Source organism: Puma concolor, chromosome C2, assembly GCF_028749965.1.
Source record: "Puma concolor isolate L17-30 chromosome C2, mPumCon1.1.hap2, whole genome shotgun sequence".
NCBI lineage: Eukaryota > Metazoa > Chordata > Mammalia > Carnivora > Felidae > Puma > Puma concolor.
In genome coordinates this window covers 67,742,816-67,759,993 of record NC_141675.1, presented here as the reverse complement: position 1 = coordinate 67,759,993, position 17,178 = coordinate 67,742,816, and the positions used below count along the sequence as shown (strand labels likewise).

The following is a 17,178-nucleotide window of genomic DNA, read 5'->3' as shown; positions in this document are numbered from 1 at the left end:
AGGAAGCAATATTTGCCTTTCCCCCATAAATAAAAAAATTGAAACTATCAATATAACATTTGAAAATGAATTTTAAGATCATAAAAGAGAAGGAATTCAAAACTCAACATGGTCATTTAACCCTCCTCACTAATTTTAGAATAAACTACTAAAAGGAAAATGGGACCAATAAGAAAGTAAATTTGTTAGCAAATTATTAGAGATGCATACATATACAAAACACAAATATACACATAAATGTTAATTACACATCACAAATCTTACATGCATGGAAGAAGTTACTATCAGAATATATACTGTTAAATCTGTAAAGAGGCTTTCAGTAATCTGGCTAAGTTTAAACTTTGATTAGTATCCCATTCAAATGTTTTGCTCCACGAAAACATGTCATACTGTTTTACACCTCTCTATATAACTACATTTGGGGGGACAGGGCATAGACTATGTAACTGCCACTCCTCCTGCAAAATGTAGTTCTAAAAGTTAAATACATTGCTCAGAGAAGAATTATTATTCTTGAGTATTTTATCCATAAAAAAAGAACAATTAAAATACATCAAGAATCTATTACAAGAATTAGATAAGGAATGGGAAATTACAATGAAGCAAAACAGAACAAATTAATAAAGAAAAAAACAGGTAAGAAAACTGAAAATATAATTATTAAATTCAATAGCTGATTATTTGAAAGAACAAAATTACTAATGAGCCTATTTCTATAAAAACAGAGTAGAAATCCACAAAAATGAAAAGTGATAAAAGAAAAAAAACATAGTCAAAATAAATTTCAAAGAATAGAGTATGTGGCTAAACATAACAGAAATAAATCTGAAACTCCTAATAAAATGGGTAATTTTCTAGGAAAATCTAACTTTCTAAAGCTGACTTCAGAAGAGATGGAAAAATCTAAAGACTGACCTACATAGAAGAAATAGAGCAATTTGTAAAGAGATAAATGTAAAAACATCAGTCCCAGAGGATTTCATGGGGAAATCCTTTTTGTTTTTTAAGGTCAAACAATTTTAATGCCTCTAAATTTCTTAGATAGTGTAAGTTAAAGAAGAAATCCCCCTGGCCCAACAATGATTGCATACACACATATGCCCTTAAATCAGTATCATTTATGAATATCAAAGCAAAAACTTGATACTAGCAAATATAATCCAAGTATACACAAAAAGAATCATACATCATGACTATGTGAGATTTACTCCAAGAATCTAAGAATTTTCGATATTAGGAAATCTTTTAATTTAATTGTGTAATAATATTAATAGAGCCCAGAAACATATTTTATCATCTTTGTTAATGCTGAAAAACCACTTGTCAAAATTCAATAACTATTTTTTAAATTTTTTCTATGTTTATTTGAGATGGAGAGAGACAGAGCATGAACAGGGGAGGGGCAGAGAGAGAGGGAAACAGAATCTGAAGCAGGCTCCAGGCTCTGAGCTGTCAGCACAGAGCCCCACACAGGGCTTGAACTCATGAACCGCGAGATCATGACCTGAGTAGAAGTCAGATGTTTAACTGACTGAGCCACCCAAGTGCCCCTCAGTAACCAGTTTTGATTAAAATTCTTAATAAAATAGGGGCACCAGGGCAGCTCAGTCAGTTAAGTGTCCGACTTCGGCTCAGGTCATGATCTCGTGGTCCATGAGTTTGAGCCCCAGGTCAGGCTCTGTGTTGACAGATCAGAGCCTGCTTCAGAGTCTGTGTCTCCCTCTGTCTGCCCACTCCCCGCCCCCACTCATGCTCTGTTTCTGTCTCTCAAAAATGAATGAACGTTAAAAAAAATTTAACTCAATAAAATAGATTTAAATAGCAATTTCCTTCACATGATAAAATAAATCCAGCTTAGTCCAAAACCCACTATCATGCTTAATGCAGCCACACCAGAAGCATTACCAACAAAATCAGAAACAAGACAAAAGCCCCCATCACCAATATTACTTAACATTGTACTGAAAATACTAACCAAAAAATTAAGAAAAAGAAGTTATAAATGTATTTTTTGGAAAGGAAGAGGTAAAACTGTTAATAACTACAGATATCTAAAAATATAATTGTATGCATAGAATACCCAAGACAGTCAAATGACTTTTGTCACATACAGCTGACAAATCAAACACACTGTGGGGATAAAAGGTATTGAAAGAATTGTATTCGCAAAAAGACTGTAACTAGATAAGACACATAAAATATCCCCAAGCTTCCAATGTTCTGTTGGGACGAAACAGGCATAAAACACTACTCAACCACCAATAAGTGGATACTTTCCAATTCTTTCTTTATATAAAAGGAGGGAGATAGAAATGGAAGATCCCTCTAGAGGGTAAGGCCAAAATCTATGGGACACAGACACTAGGGAGCCATACCTAAAGAGCAAAACCAGGACCTAATTCAAGATATTTTTTTATCCTCTGGGTAGTGAGCTGGCAATATTTACCTAGAGGAATTTCAGAATTGCTAAGAACCTCTGACTGTATACTATATGGTACCCATTCTTCTTATTTTCAAATCACAGTAATTATTGCCAAGTAAAACAAAAAACAACACAACACAACACAGAACAAAACCAGTATCTTTATTTGCATGTAATTCATAAAGATGAATGTGAAACCAATAACAATGATAACTACTTTAGACTGGATGGAAACTAGAAAGATGGGGAACAAGGTGGAAAGGAGGACTTTCCTGTATACATCTTCTCCTATCTAAAATTTTTGGAAACATGAGAAGGAATTCCATATTCAAAAAATAAAATGGGGCACCTGGGTGGCTCAGTCATCTGACTGATAGTTATGCATCTGACTTGGTAGTGGCTGAAGTCCTGATTTTGTGGTCATGAGATTGAGTCCCATGTCCAGCTACATGTTGAACGTGGATCCTGCTTGGGATTCTTTCTCTACCTCTGTGTCTCTCTCTACTCCTCTCCTGCTCATGCTCTATCTCTCTGAAAATAAATAAACTTAAAAAAGAAAAAAGAAATTAAAATATGTCATAGGGCATACTGAAATACTGGAAAAAGCATTAAGAGAAAGAGATATGTTTCCTATGTTTGTGGTTTGATCAGTTTAGTGTAATATGCCAAGACAGAAAATATATTGTAAGCACATATATGGGAAAGGAAACTATGTTTTCGGTATGTTGAGTACCCATTATATCTTCAAGCCATCCACTGGTTTTAGGATGGCCACTGATTCAGGTTTGCCTGGCACTACTCAGGTTTGAGCACTGAAATTCCCATGTCCTAGGAAACCCTCTTCAGAATGAAAAATATCCCGGTTTTTAGGAATGGGAACAGAAGGTTAGAGGAAACACAGAAAATCCATATGGCAGCTCAAAAAACGGAAGCAAAAAGTAACACTCTATTAGTTTTAAATGGATATGACATAGATGATCCACTTCGAGTAGTTACTGTTTTTCCCTCAACTACTGGTTGGCAACTGTGATTTGCAGTTCATAAAATGAAACATCTATTGTTGCAGCACTGAGTGATGTGACTTATATGTGCAACCTAAATGCATTGTAATCATGAGCATTAACAATCATCTTTCACTTGCTTGCGGATTAATTGTGTGCTTTGCATTGAGGTAAATGCTAGTTTAATTTTAACATTGTGAATACTTTGACCAGGTTTTCTAAGAGTTCAGATAATGAAATGAGAATGATTACAATACAAATGTCAGTATAACCCAGACAACTGTATTATTTTAATGACAGAAAGAAAGACACACACAATTGTATTAGGGAGGTACTTAACCAAGATAGAGCATTCCTATACAATATGCACAAAGGAAATTGGGTTTAGGCATGATGGAAAAGGGGATGCAAAAGGACACAAGGAGTCTAAATTTCACAAGTCCTAGATGAAACAGGAAAGTATCTATAGATCAGTCATATGTTTTGTTTTGTTTTGTTTTGTTTTTTTTCATCTCCCCAAACTACATCACGTTCAGTCAAAATAGCCACTGTATTAGTCTGCAGACACACCACAAGAATAAATGCACATCCTACCATCCACTTGATTATTTTATAAAAGTAAATAAAGTTACATTTCCTGATTCAGAGATTACAACCATGCACACAAACAAAAGGATCATTTCGATAATAGATGTGTTGGCCTATCATAGTATAAACCTGATTTAATCGGACCTTATTAACAAACACACTTTTCTCAGTATATCCAATGATACACTGAATCAGAACAACAAAATGTTACTTCTAGTTCTTAGGTGCTTTGTTTTGAAAAATGGAGTTTCAAATCTTCTAGGTTTTTATGAAGATATTACGAAGCTACAGAAAACATAAAACAAGGAATGCTGGTATCTTACCCAAATAAGAACTAGACATTACCCATTATATTAACGTGCTATTGCCCTCCAACAAATAACACAGACCCAAAGGCATAAAACAACACAAAAGTATTATGTTACATTTCTGGAGGTCAGGATTTTGAAATGAGTATTACTGGGTTAATCAAGGCATTAGGATGAAAAATCAAAGCACTAGCATACCTGAGTTCTTCTGTGGAGACTCTAGGGGAGAATCTATTTTCTTGACTTTTCCTCCTTCCAGAGGCCACCTCCATTCCTTGCCCGGTGCCCTTTCAAATCTTCAGAACAACCGATGTCTCATTAAGTCTCATAGACCTCATCATTCTGACAAGGACCCTTCTCCCTCCCTCTTCCACATTAAAAGACCTTTGTGATTATACCGGGGCCACCTGGATAATCATGGCTATTCTTCCTATCTTCAAGTCAGGTAATTAGCAACCTTAATTCCATCTGCTATCTTAATCCCCATCCTGTCATATAACATAAATTCACAAATTCTAGGAATTATGACCTGAATATCTTGTGGGGCCATTATTCTACCACACTCCTCTATCTACATATTTGGCAGACTACATGAATGTGAATTTTGACAAATCCCAATCAGCTTATGAAAATGCAAAGATATTACCTGCTAAGTGCCCTCCACACCTTATATGCAACACTGCGCAAAGAGTGGTGTTTTGCCCAACTGTGAAATTGAGGATTTCATAATGAAAGCTTCTGATCATTTTTCAGTTATGTCAAAGTGCAGAAGTACTTAATGAGATTTTGGACTGTATAGAAATAACAACATATTCTCCTTAGACATAAGCCTACAAGACGGCTATCATTATTTCTGGCTATACAAAAGGTATTAAAATCTTGGACTGTCATAAATTCGTTTTGAAAGTATAAGACAAGGATAATGTTCTTCTCTAATTTGGAAATACACTGATGATAAGAAGAAAAGGATCAAAATAAAATACATTTATGGGTGGTTTCTCTAAATCTGATGCGCTCTGGTCAAAAGGAATCTAGAAAAAAATGAGCTGACTGCACCTGAGTTGTTCATGTTTAGGTTGAAACAAAAACTCATAAACTACTATAGACAACAGCAAAATCAGCAGAAAACAGTACCAATTTAAAGAAGACTATTTCTTTTCTAAAAGCGTAATTTATTTGAAATCCAATTTTGATTTTATATGTTCATATTATCTACGTACTTTGAGACAATTTTCCCTGAGAAACACAGGTTTAACTTATGGTATCATACAAGGTGCTCTGAAGTTTTCAAAAATGATGAATATTTTTGACAGGGTTAACCTATATGGTAAATGTATACAAGCAAAAGTCCTGGTTGACATAGCTTGTCTGCCAAAACAGGCCTGTAGACACAGGCCTGCAGGTAAATACCTGCTGTTTCAAATAAGTAAAATCCTAAGTAATCTTTTTCTTTTCTTTCTTTTTTTTTCTTTTTTTGAGAGGATATTTAGCTTGTTGTTATCACATTGAGCTGATACAAGGAATTAATGTAATGAGGCCTTGATGAGGGCAGAGCTTCAAATTAAAGTAAATGTTACACGTAACTATATTCAATTTTAGTGTTACTTAACAGAAGGATGACCTAAAGGATGAAAGCAGTTCAGAGGAGTTTCACTGGAAAGGGAAACAAAGAATAAAAATATTCTATTGCATCATGAGACAGAAAGAAATGTACGGTTACTTTGCATTAAATATAGGTAACACCTGTTTACTTAGTTCTTTTAAATTTAAATTCTCCATTTATAGTTTCAAATGTATCTTAAATTCACAATATAGTCAATAAAATTTAAATATCCAACAAAAACCCAAAAAAATAGTTCAAATAAATTGTTATATTAGAGGACAGAACGAGATAAAAATATTGGTATATTTCATACATATTATTTGTTAAATTAGTCTTGTTAATTACTAATTGCCACTTTTAACTATTCTACCTCTGTTCTGCTTAAATAGCAATTTCAGGGGCGCCTGGGTGGCGCAGTCGGTTAAGCGTCCGACTTCAGCCAGGTCACGATCTCACGGTCCGTGAGTTCGAGCCCCGCGTCAGGCTCTGGGCTGATGGCTCGGAGCCTGGAGCCTGTTTCCGATTCTGTGTCTCCCTCTCTCTCTGCCCCTCCCCCGTTCAGGCTCTGTCTCTGTCTGTCCCATAAATAAATAAAAACGTTGAAAAAAAAAAAATTAAATAGCAATTTCATAACAGAAAAGTAAATAAGAAATAACATGTAACTTCAAATAAATACATATTTTCCATATTTTAATGTTAAAGTACTAACACACATGCATATAATTCTTACATGTTATTTTATAATGGTTGTTTTGGATTAGTTTGGTATGACTGTGTTTCAGGTTGACTCTCTAAAATCTTGATCATCCTGGTATTTGACCTGAAGCCATAAATATTGACCTGGGCTAGAAGTATTTAGGAGTTAAAAAAACAGAGCAAAAAAAAAAAAAAAAAGAACCACAAAAAACAAAACAAAAACAATAATGCTACTTTTGTGCTACTTTTTACATTCCCACATTACCTTAGCACACTACAACGTAATTCTTTGTATCCTTGATAAACTATGAATATCCTGAGGGAAAATACAAAGGCATAATTAACTCTGTTCCTCTAGTATCCCAAACAGTGCCTGACATATAACATAGGCTCAACAGAAATATGTCTATGAAATTGTCCTTGAAAAATTTTAGCGAGTACTTTTCTAAATATTAACCTGTTACATATTTTATATGTAAATATTTTATATATAAGTAAGAGAATGTGTTTTGCAGGTTACAAACAACCTTTTATTTAAAAGGTGAACATTCGGCTTGAAAAAAGAAAATCAATGTTAGAATTATTTTACTTGGAAACGTAAATATAAAAAGATGTTTCAAGTACAAGAAAGTACTTCATATATACACAAGTATGAAATTCATACCAAGTAAGTTAACAAGAGGCCATATGTCAAGTTTGCAAGGAAATGTTACAGATTTCTTTCGGTTATTTAAGAAACTGGAGCCACTTGTATAAAGATAATTTTCAGCATCAAGTACTAAATGAATTGCCACCAACCTGATTAATAGAGTTAAACATTGATATCTTTGAAATTTACATCAAAAACTATAGCAAAAAGCTTCAAAAGATTTATAAGATTAGGCAAAAAAAATCTAACAATTGATTTATCTACACAAAAATAAAAAGTTAATGAGTTGGGGGTCTTTTCCCTTAAAATATCACTTAGCTCTTAATGGCTGATGTCTTATTCCCTACATAAATATTGTTAATTTTTTTTTATTTCTTTAGAAAGGAAACTATTTCAAGTTAGTCTACTGAGAGAAATAAAACTTCCATAAAGAAAATATAAGTAATATAATTTCAGCTTAAGGGTAAAGTCTAATACACAAAATTATTTCTACCAGAAACAGTACAATAATTTAAATATTAATAATACTTAAAATGTTTTCTTAGGAATTATACATTAGTTAAGTATAGGATGTAGCTCAAACAAAAATATTTTAATGCTTTTATTAAAATGTACTTTGAAAGAAAGAGACTACCAATCTTTTCTTAACAAGGCTAATCTAATACTGAGATTAACCAGAAAACCATTCTTTAGATGAAATTACATTGTGGGTGTAAGAGTTCTTAAGGACAGCTCATGACAAGAACCTCTAGGTATTTGCCATCAGTGTTTTTCCTTATCTCTCTCTTGTATAGGACTTAGAGTATCAGTAAGATCCTATTATATATCTACTGGGTTAGAAATGCCCAGCTCCTGAGTGTTATAAGGCTATTTATAGGTTTTATTTTTGCATTGATATGCTGCTGTTAGATCATTTAACTGTCCTCTTTTTTTTTCTTTTTGTATTATTATTATTATTATTATTATTATTATTATTATTATTGTACCGTAAGCAAAGGCTGCCTCTTTAGAAAAGTAAAATAGAGATTAAATTCTGGAACAAATCACATTTATTAAGCAGTTTAGTGAGAACCTTCTCAAGAAAAATCAAGAGTGTGATAATTGCATGTACTTTGGTTTATAGACACCCAGGTAGGGGGGGCAAACCTCAAGGAGCATAAAATGCCTTTAACAGGCTGCAGCATCCAGCCACTCATGAATGCATGATTTCTAATTACTTTTGCAGTTTGTCACTCTTTAACACAATCAAATCTAATTGACCAGAAAATTTTGGTTAGATTGTACTAAGCTATGGCTAAATTTTTACTGTTATTATTCTGGTTTCTTTGTGAACATCTGAACTTTACTGCATCATTAAACCTTAAATTAGATTTTGATAATAAGAATGTTTTACAAAATTTTTCAAACAACTGCAATATTCACACAGGAGCTACTGTACTCTTAAATCCACTGTCATGTCTTTAAAAAAATACTTTAGACCCATTTTTTTGCGGGTTATTAAAAACAATGGCACTTTAATTTTAAGTAAACACTCCATTTGAAAGCCTTGCACACAACAAATGCCAAATGCTAAAGGTGAACTTATGTTAAGTGCATATCAGAGCATCTTTTGTCACATGAAAGGAATTAAAATCTGAGGGTTCTCAGCTTCAGAATTACTGATAAGGTGTACATACAAGAAGGGTGGCAATTAACTACCTCAATCTAGATTCTGCATTACTTTGTGTTTATGTTGGGAATCAATGATCTAAGCAATAGATCAGACATTCTTGTCATTAATTCTCTAAGCCTAGAAAGATAATAAAGGAATAAGTGAGTTTATGGTCTAAACATCTATTTTGTCCATATACTCAATGCATAACTAAAACACTGAAGATAAACATTCATGAATTTATTCATAAACATATATGACTGTATTCATTGAAGAGAATAAAGAAAATACTTAATCACACTGGTGAATTTTAAATGCTTCTATAATAAACAAGATTAATAGGATGTGAGATAGCATCATTAGAAAGCCTCCCTATTTAGCTTTCCTTAAACTATATCTGCTAATATTTCCAGTTGTATGTTTATTCTTATTTTCCACAATATGTGTAGAGTTCAGAGAACATTGTGAATGTTTTGGGGGAAAAAAAGACCTTGTATTTTTTGTTAATGTCAGATGTAGGTCAGTCAAGGAACAGATCTAACCAGTTCTAATCAGTTTGGGTATTGACATCTAAGTACTTCAGGTTTGACTTGGCTATCAAAGAAATGAACAGTGAATATTTAAAGTCATTACAACATGGCTGGACTATAACATCTAATGCAAAAAATTTTAAAACATTATTTCAGGATACGTATCTTAGAAAATAATAGTGTGTACTAACACTTCGAAAAATTATCTGAGGTATGCTTATACCTCACACAATGCACCCATTCTCAAAACTAATCATATCTGAAGTAACCTGAATAGGACTATAAATGCATATGATCCTGAATAAAAAGCTATATAAATAATATAGAAAGAAGCAGCTATTAGAAGGGCCCAATCAAGGGCATAAAAATTCTAGTTTCTTCTAATTCTCCCTTTGTCACTGAGATAACACATGTGGCTCCCTACAGTCATGGGTTCAATTTTCTTATAGACATAAATTCTGATTTAAATTAAGCCAAAGAGAATAGATAAGACCCCCAGAGTATATTGACTTGGCCCACTTCCCATCTTCCACTAGGCTCGCTGCCTAATTGCCATTAGCATCTGATGAAATGTACAGTAAAGGTGGTAAAAAGAAATAAATAAATGCCATTGCTATAAAAAGGAAAATGCAAAAAGAGCAAAAACTGAGGGAGCTAGAATATTATATTAGAAAATATAATTAAACTACAACTTTAATTTTGTCATATAAAATAGCATTTTAAATGAATCAAAAGAAAATACAACCTCTAAACACTACTTAAAGAACAAAAAACTAAAAAAAAAAAAGAATCACAAAACTAGTCTCCAAAAGGTTCTATGACTCTCCTTTAGATATTCACATGATTTTTTTAATAAGTTATACCCATTAAGAGAGAAGTTTCTAACCAGTAACTCACAGGCTAGATTTTATTCTCAGATTATAGTACTAGATTCAAAGTTCTCATTCCAGGTCAATTAATAACAATAATAATAATAAACCCTCAGAATAATAAACTGATGTTTCATTTAAGTATTTTATGGTCAAATCACTTTTGTTCCTAATTCTAATGTACAATTAAAGGGGAAATTCAAACTAAAAATTTTATTTTACTTGTTTATCTTCAATTACTTAAAAAGGAACACATACAGAGCTCAACAGATGCTAGGCAAACCATAACTGCTTTACATAGTAACAAAATTTTACAACCATGTATTGAAATGGAAATGACCTAGAATTGATTCAATCCAATGGCCAAATTTAATCCTCCTCTTGCTTCCCCCTCCCCACACCACACAATTTACTTCTTTCTCCAGCTTTAAAGTGTTTGAATCTGAATGGCTTTATGAGACCACAGTCTCCTTCCAACAGTCTTGACATTCTCTACTGTCTCACACCCAGATACTTCATCCATTTGTATTACATGCTGGAACTCAAGGCACGTAAATTTGTCACTTTTCTCTGATTTATTCTGACCCCTTCAAATTCAGAACTAAGGGAATACTCAGAAGGTTAAATGATTTGTCCACGTTCCTAAAGTATGTTGGTAGACATGCTGGGTCTGCTCAGATTTCCTAGCTCTTGGTTCGGTGCTGCCTTTTGGGTCTTTGTATCATGGATGCCTTGTAAAGTTTCATGCGTAGTAAGCCTAAACCAGCATTTGAACATTAACTGCTGCTAGTGCCTTACAGAAAAACATATTTCAATCAAAACACTGGCATCATCCTTTCAAAGTCAGAATGTTTCAAGAGCAATACACTCTCTTTAGATATATATTAAAATTCTAATGTCTAGGACACCTAAGTGGCTCAGTATGTTAAGCATCCAACTCTTGATTTCAAGTCAGGTCATGGTGTCCTGACTTCCTGATTTGTGAGTTCAAGCCCCACATTGGCTCTGAACTGACAGTGTGGAGCCTGCTTCAGATGGTCTCCCTTTCTCTCTGCCCTTCCCCAACTCGCGCTCTCTCACTCTCAAAAAATAAATATTTTTTAAAAATAAAAAAAAAAAACCCTCTAGTGCCTAAATTGAAGTTTACAGTCTATATGTGACCGTATACAGACAGACGTTCCAAAAAGTTAACCTGTACAAACTTGAAATAAATAAGCAATGCAAAGTCATGCTGAATCATGGCACAAACTGTATTGTTGTCATTTTTCAATAAAATCAGTGGGCCAACCTAAACTAAAAAAAAAGAAAAATAAATAAAACTTTAAAAAGAGACTAATTTGACTACTTATAATAAAATTTACAGTTGTATAAAAATGATTTGATAGTACAAATGTAAGAAAATTATACCAATATCAACAGCCACAACAGAATTAAAATATTTAAAACAATTTTTTATTTATTTATTTTTTTTTTTTGAGAGAGAGAGAGAGATTGTAAATGAGGGAGGGGCAGAGAGGGAGACACAGAATCTGAAGCAGGTTTCCCACCCTGAGCTGTCAGTAAGAGCCCGACACGGGGCTCAGACTCAGGGAGTGCAAGATCATGACCTGAGCTGAAGTTGGACACTTAACATACTGAGCCACCCACAGATCCCTGGAATTAAAATACTTAGATAATGCTATCTAAAGAAATGTATTCAAGTCCATGAAATAAAAGATGAATAGGAATTGGAATGCATAAGAATTTGCCACAGAATAATGCTCTCATTCTTTCCCCCCAAATAAGCAGTTTTTGGCACATAATAGAGGTATGCCAAGTCACCTTATTAAAAGTTGACTCAAGAGTAAAAGTCTTACATTCTAATTAAAGTAATTAGGTCTTACTTCAATCGAATGATCCTAGTGCAAGCAGAGGGTCTTTGTAGGCTACAGGACTCTGACAAGCTGAACCCAGGGCTCTTCATCCAGGTGCCTAACAGTCAAAGCTCATTTCCTGTTCATAAATCAAAAAACAGAGGTGATCAGTTTAAATTGGGAGCTGTATTAGATAATTTATCAGTTGGCTCCTGAATTTCATTCTTTAGTTAATCCTTTTTAAAGTTACTTTATCAGTTCTTTTTACTGTAAGCAGCCTGAAATTATTCACTCTTTTTGCAAAAATGTATAATTACACATTTTTTTTAAAGAACAACATTTAAGGACAAATGTATACACAATCAGACAAATACTTTTCTCTCTTGCTCTCATTTTTATGTTTTATGTGCCTTAATTTAGCTAGCCTAACTGGCACACTTACCTTGTGCCATGTACTAAGAAACCTAATAAAAGATAAAGTGGAAAACAAATAACTGGACACCAGGTGATATTATCTGTTTGGGGAGAAAGGGTTAAACAAAGGAAAAAAAGTATAGTAGAAAGAGCATAGCTAAGACTAAAAGCCTGGCTCTTCCAGTAAATACCTGTGTAACTATGGGTAATTTCTGTAACTATTAATTTCTTCACTTTAAAATTAGGGTGAAAATAGTTAATTTGAAGATCTATTGCGAGGAGTAGAGACATTGTATGCAATGTGCCTAACACATTGCCTAACACATATTAGATGCTCAATAATGGATACAAAGCATTTCAGGAGATTGACAGACTTTCGTTATTATTTTAGATCCCCTAATACTAAAATTAGTTATCTACATTTCATATTTATGGGCTGTGATATGAATAAGGCCATAATTTCGGGGTGCCTGCGTAGCTCAGTCAGTTAAGTATGCAGGCTTTGGCTCTGGTCATGATTTCATAGTTCACAAATTCAAGCCCCCGTCAGGCTCTGTGCTGACAGCTCAGAGTCTGGAGCCTGCTTCAGATTCTGTGTCTCCCTCTCTCTGTCCCTTCCCCGCTCACGCTGTCTCTCTCTCTCTCTTTCAAAAATAAATTAAAAAGACATTAACAAAATAATGCCATAATTATAGAGCTACTTATTTTTACTTCTCCTATTTTTATATTTTGACCTTAGCTTTGCAATATCTGAAAACTGTACAGTGTTTTATCCTTCTTTTAAAATTCCCCACAAATTATTCATTTTCTTCAATCAAAGTCAACTTGCAGTATTGCACAAACTTGTGACTCCTTGTGTTTACTTTCTCATTGCTTTCCTAATTTTTTCTCCCACATTTCAAAATCATATATCTCCCTTAAACTTTAAGTAATAGTAAATAATGTGTCATAAAGTACTCAACTACCAAAATACAGAGTGAAATAAAATTTCCGGATTTTTCTCTTAAATTTTTTCTGCTTTCAGGAAAAATTGATTCAGGTAGTTCCTGCAGATTTATCCAATTTTGAAGTCTCATCCAACCCTTCTTTTTCTTTTCTCACCAATTTCAAGCTTCTTGATAACAGTAACCTAACTTGGTCAATACAGCAATGAGAAGCTTTGTGGACCCACTTATTTTCAAATAAAGTTCTTGGCTCAAGATTAGTGACATTATATCATCAGTATAGATTCATATCCACACATACACAAACACACATAGAGACAGGACATTTTAGAATATCTCATTTGTGGGGAATAACTGTGATGTGAAATGGGGAGGATTGAAGATAACTACTAAATTCTCAATTTTTATTTAAAAATACCTCAATATTCTATCCAAACTTGGGCAAGAAATTGATTACTGTCTTAGTACAAATGTAGGTTTCTGCTCTCCCTCAACACTGAAAATGAAGGAGCCATTATAAAAATGATATTGGCATGCTCATGGAGACCTAAGTTGTCCAGCTACAAGTCACAGGCCTGAGAATTTACCCATCACCTTTCTCTTGGTATCTAACTAGCTAACAATGGCATGCTGTCATCTGTATCTCTGCATTTGATTAAAAATCAAACTGTGTAAAATAGTTTAGATACTGAAAAGTCATATTTCATCTTGTCCAAAATAATGCCTTTGATCAACCCTTGTTTTTTTAAACCACAAATTCAGGATTTTATTTACTAAGTGAAATAAAATCCAGTTTCATGTTTTGAAATGCATTATTCAAGATGTGATTTTCTCAGGTTCTTAGGGAAACTTGCCTGAATTTTTTCCTTGTGGATCTTTCAAATATCATCTAAAGTCAGAACATTGAAATTAGAAGGAAGCTTAGAGATCATCTTATTCAAGCACTCACACCAACACATACCATCAGCTCCACTAGATGTTTAATTTGATAATAGACTGCACTGAGACCCTATATCCAATGTTTTAGGAATAAAATCTCAGAAATAAAAAGCTCCACTTGTCTATGGAGGTTTTTTTTTTTTATACAGACTATTAAATGGTATATACCTGTATCACAAAGACAAAATGGTACCACTCCCTAGAATTTGTCCTGAGTTCTTATAATGTCTTGATACAAACATAACATACTAATTTTGGATCTTCATAAGTATATAAAAACAAAACAAAAAACCAAAACCAAGCAAAACAACAACCCAATACAACTATTATACAACTTAGTAAATTTTCTGTGAGTTTATTACTAACAATCGTTCTTTTATAAGGTTACCATTTTACTAGCTTATGGAGGATGACTTTTCCTAAAGTTTTCTTCAAGCCACTCTACTGATCAAGAACTAACAAAAATTCCCTGTTGTCAACCATATAAATTTCATTTTCAGTTTAATGCCCTTTGAAAAGCCCACTATGAGCTAAGAATTTTAGAATATCTCATTCATGATACCTGTATATGGCTTTGGAATTCTGTACTATCTTGATACACCTGAGATTCTTGAAGGCAAGGGCTATGCCTTGGTTAGCTATGCCCCAGAGACCTATCACTGTGCCAATATAGAGAGTATGCATAATAAACGCATAATGTTAGTTATGCATTTAATAACATTTAATAAATGCTAGTTAAATGGCATCTGTGGCTCTTAATATTTTCAATCCTTTCCATATCACAAATCTCCTTGCTGCCCTTTGGAAGAATACAGTGTTCCCTCCATGCATTTTCTCTTGCTGACCTTCCTTTCTAAGACATTTATTTTGCTCTCTTTTGCCTAGTTTCTACTCATTCTCCAAGATTCACTCATATCATGAAATCTCTTCCAGCCTAGGAATTTAAATTTTTTGAAGACTATACTATAGTGATCTAATCTTTTGAAGAACAGTATGCTTCTTATATATATTCCCCCAAAGCTCTCAGCTCAAAGTTGGACACACAGTTGCTGGCTACTGTACAGGACACAGATAATTTGTGAGCCAGGAAAAGTACAAGTAACTCATAGATGAATCAGATCAGGGATTGGCAAAATACAGTCCACAGGCCAAATTGAGCCCATTGTCTGTTCTTGTAAATAAAATTTTACTGCCCAGAAAACACATCCATTGTTTCTGTATTGTCTATGGCTGCCTTCCTACTGTAACAGCAGAGTTGAGTTGTTGCAACAGAGACTGTCTAACCCACAAGTCCACAACCCTATAATATTTACCATCTGCTCCAATTCAGAATAAGCTTGCCAATCAGTGTATTAGTTCTGTGGTTCTCCAGCATGGGCTCCAGAAAGGATCTGGCCCATTCACAGCCTTAAGCACTGTGGTTAGAAAACACTCTATAATCCAGTTCTTAAAATGTGATCCCTGGACTGGAAGCACCAGCATCACCTGGGAACTTGTCAGAAATGCAAAATCTTAGGCCCCATCCAGACTACAGATTTGAAACTCTGAAGATGGAGACAGTAATCCATGTTTTTAGCAGACCTCCAACTGATTCTAATCACACTCAACTTTGGGAACTACAAATCAGATAAAGAGAGAATCATTTATTAGCACCTGGCCATAACGACTTGGCCCGGTTATAGCAGATCCAGTTTCTTCAGCTACTAGTAGTGTGTACAGAGATTTTTAAGTAATTAAAGGATAGAAATTATGTTTCACCTGTCCTGAAACATGGCACCTTGGGTTTACTCTGAAAGAACACTATGGAGCAGGATTACTTTGATGTGGGAATTGCTTTAGCACTTTCAGTAAATGTTAATATAGCTATGAGCTGTATATCCGAAGGAAAGACAATATACCAAGTGTCAAAGTGTAAAATCTATCCAATTTAGATTGAAATATCAAAGCAATATAGCAGATAAGATCCAGTTTTTATAGGACTGCCTGTCAAGACAAACCTTTACACAAGAATTCTCAGCAGGGACACAGGCAAGCAGACTACAGCTCAGTATGGGACCCTGCTAATCAAGGATTCGTTCCAACATGTGTATCCCAGCTCTGAGTCTCAGATGTGACCAGACAGCACTTTCCATGATAGTGTGTGGGTAGAAATAAGGAAAAATCACCACCAAGCATTGTGGAAGGTAGCATTTCCCCCTGGAAAAACAATATATAATTATGTTATGTAATATATACAATTTTCACAAAATAATGTATGTTTAAACTTTACAATAAATCCTCCTTTGTGATTGTTTCCATCTGAAACACAGACTAGACTAGCAGCTATGGCTAGGATGTGAAAGGGTTATAATCCACAAAAAAATAATAGCAAGGTATTGATAAGAGACGAGCAAGATGAAGTTATTTCTTCTGGGAAGAAATGTGCCTCAATGTATTATATTTAATGCGGAAAGCCTGGCAGCTGTACCAAGAAACAAACAGTAAAATTATTTGACCTATGAAGAGTCTCTACATAAAGGTGGAAAGAAATATGTCAATCAATAAGAATAAACTACTGGGGCACCTGGGTGGCTCAGTTGGTTGAGAGACGGACTTCGGCTCAGGTCATGATGTTACGGTTTGTGAGTTCGAGCCCCACATCAGGCTTTGTGCTGACAGCTCAGAGCCTGGACCTGCTTTGGATTCTGTGTCTCCCTCTCTCTCTGCCC

General features: G+C 34.2%; 1 protein-coding gene across 3 annotated transcripts in view; it reads right to left on the bottom strand.

Annotated features, from left to right (window-relative positions):
• Positions 1 to 17,178, bottom strand: part of NAALADL2 (N-acetylated alpha-linked acidic dipeptidase like 2) — a 1,363,282-nt gene that overhangs the window by 1,026,366 nt on the left and 319,738 nt on the right. For all 3 annotated transcript variants that reach the window (XM_086674748.1, XM_086674747.1, XM_086674749.1), the window contains exon 3: positions 12,204 to 12,312. The gene's annotated coding sequence lies outside the window, so the exon portion shown is untranslated. The remainder of the gene's footprint in view (positions 1 to 12,203; positions 12,313 to 17,178) is intronic.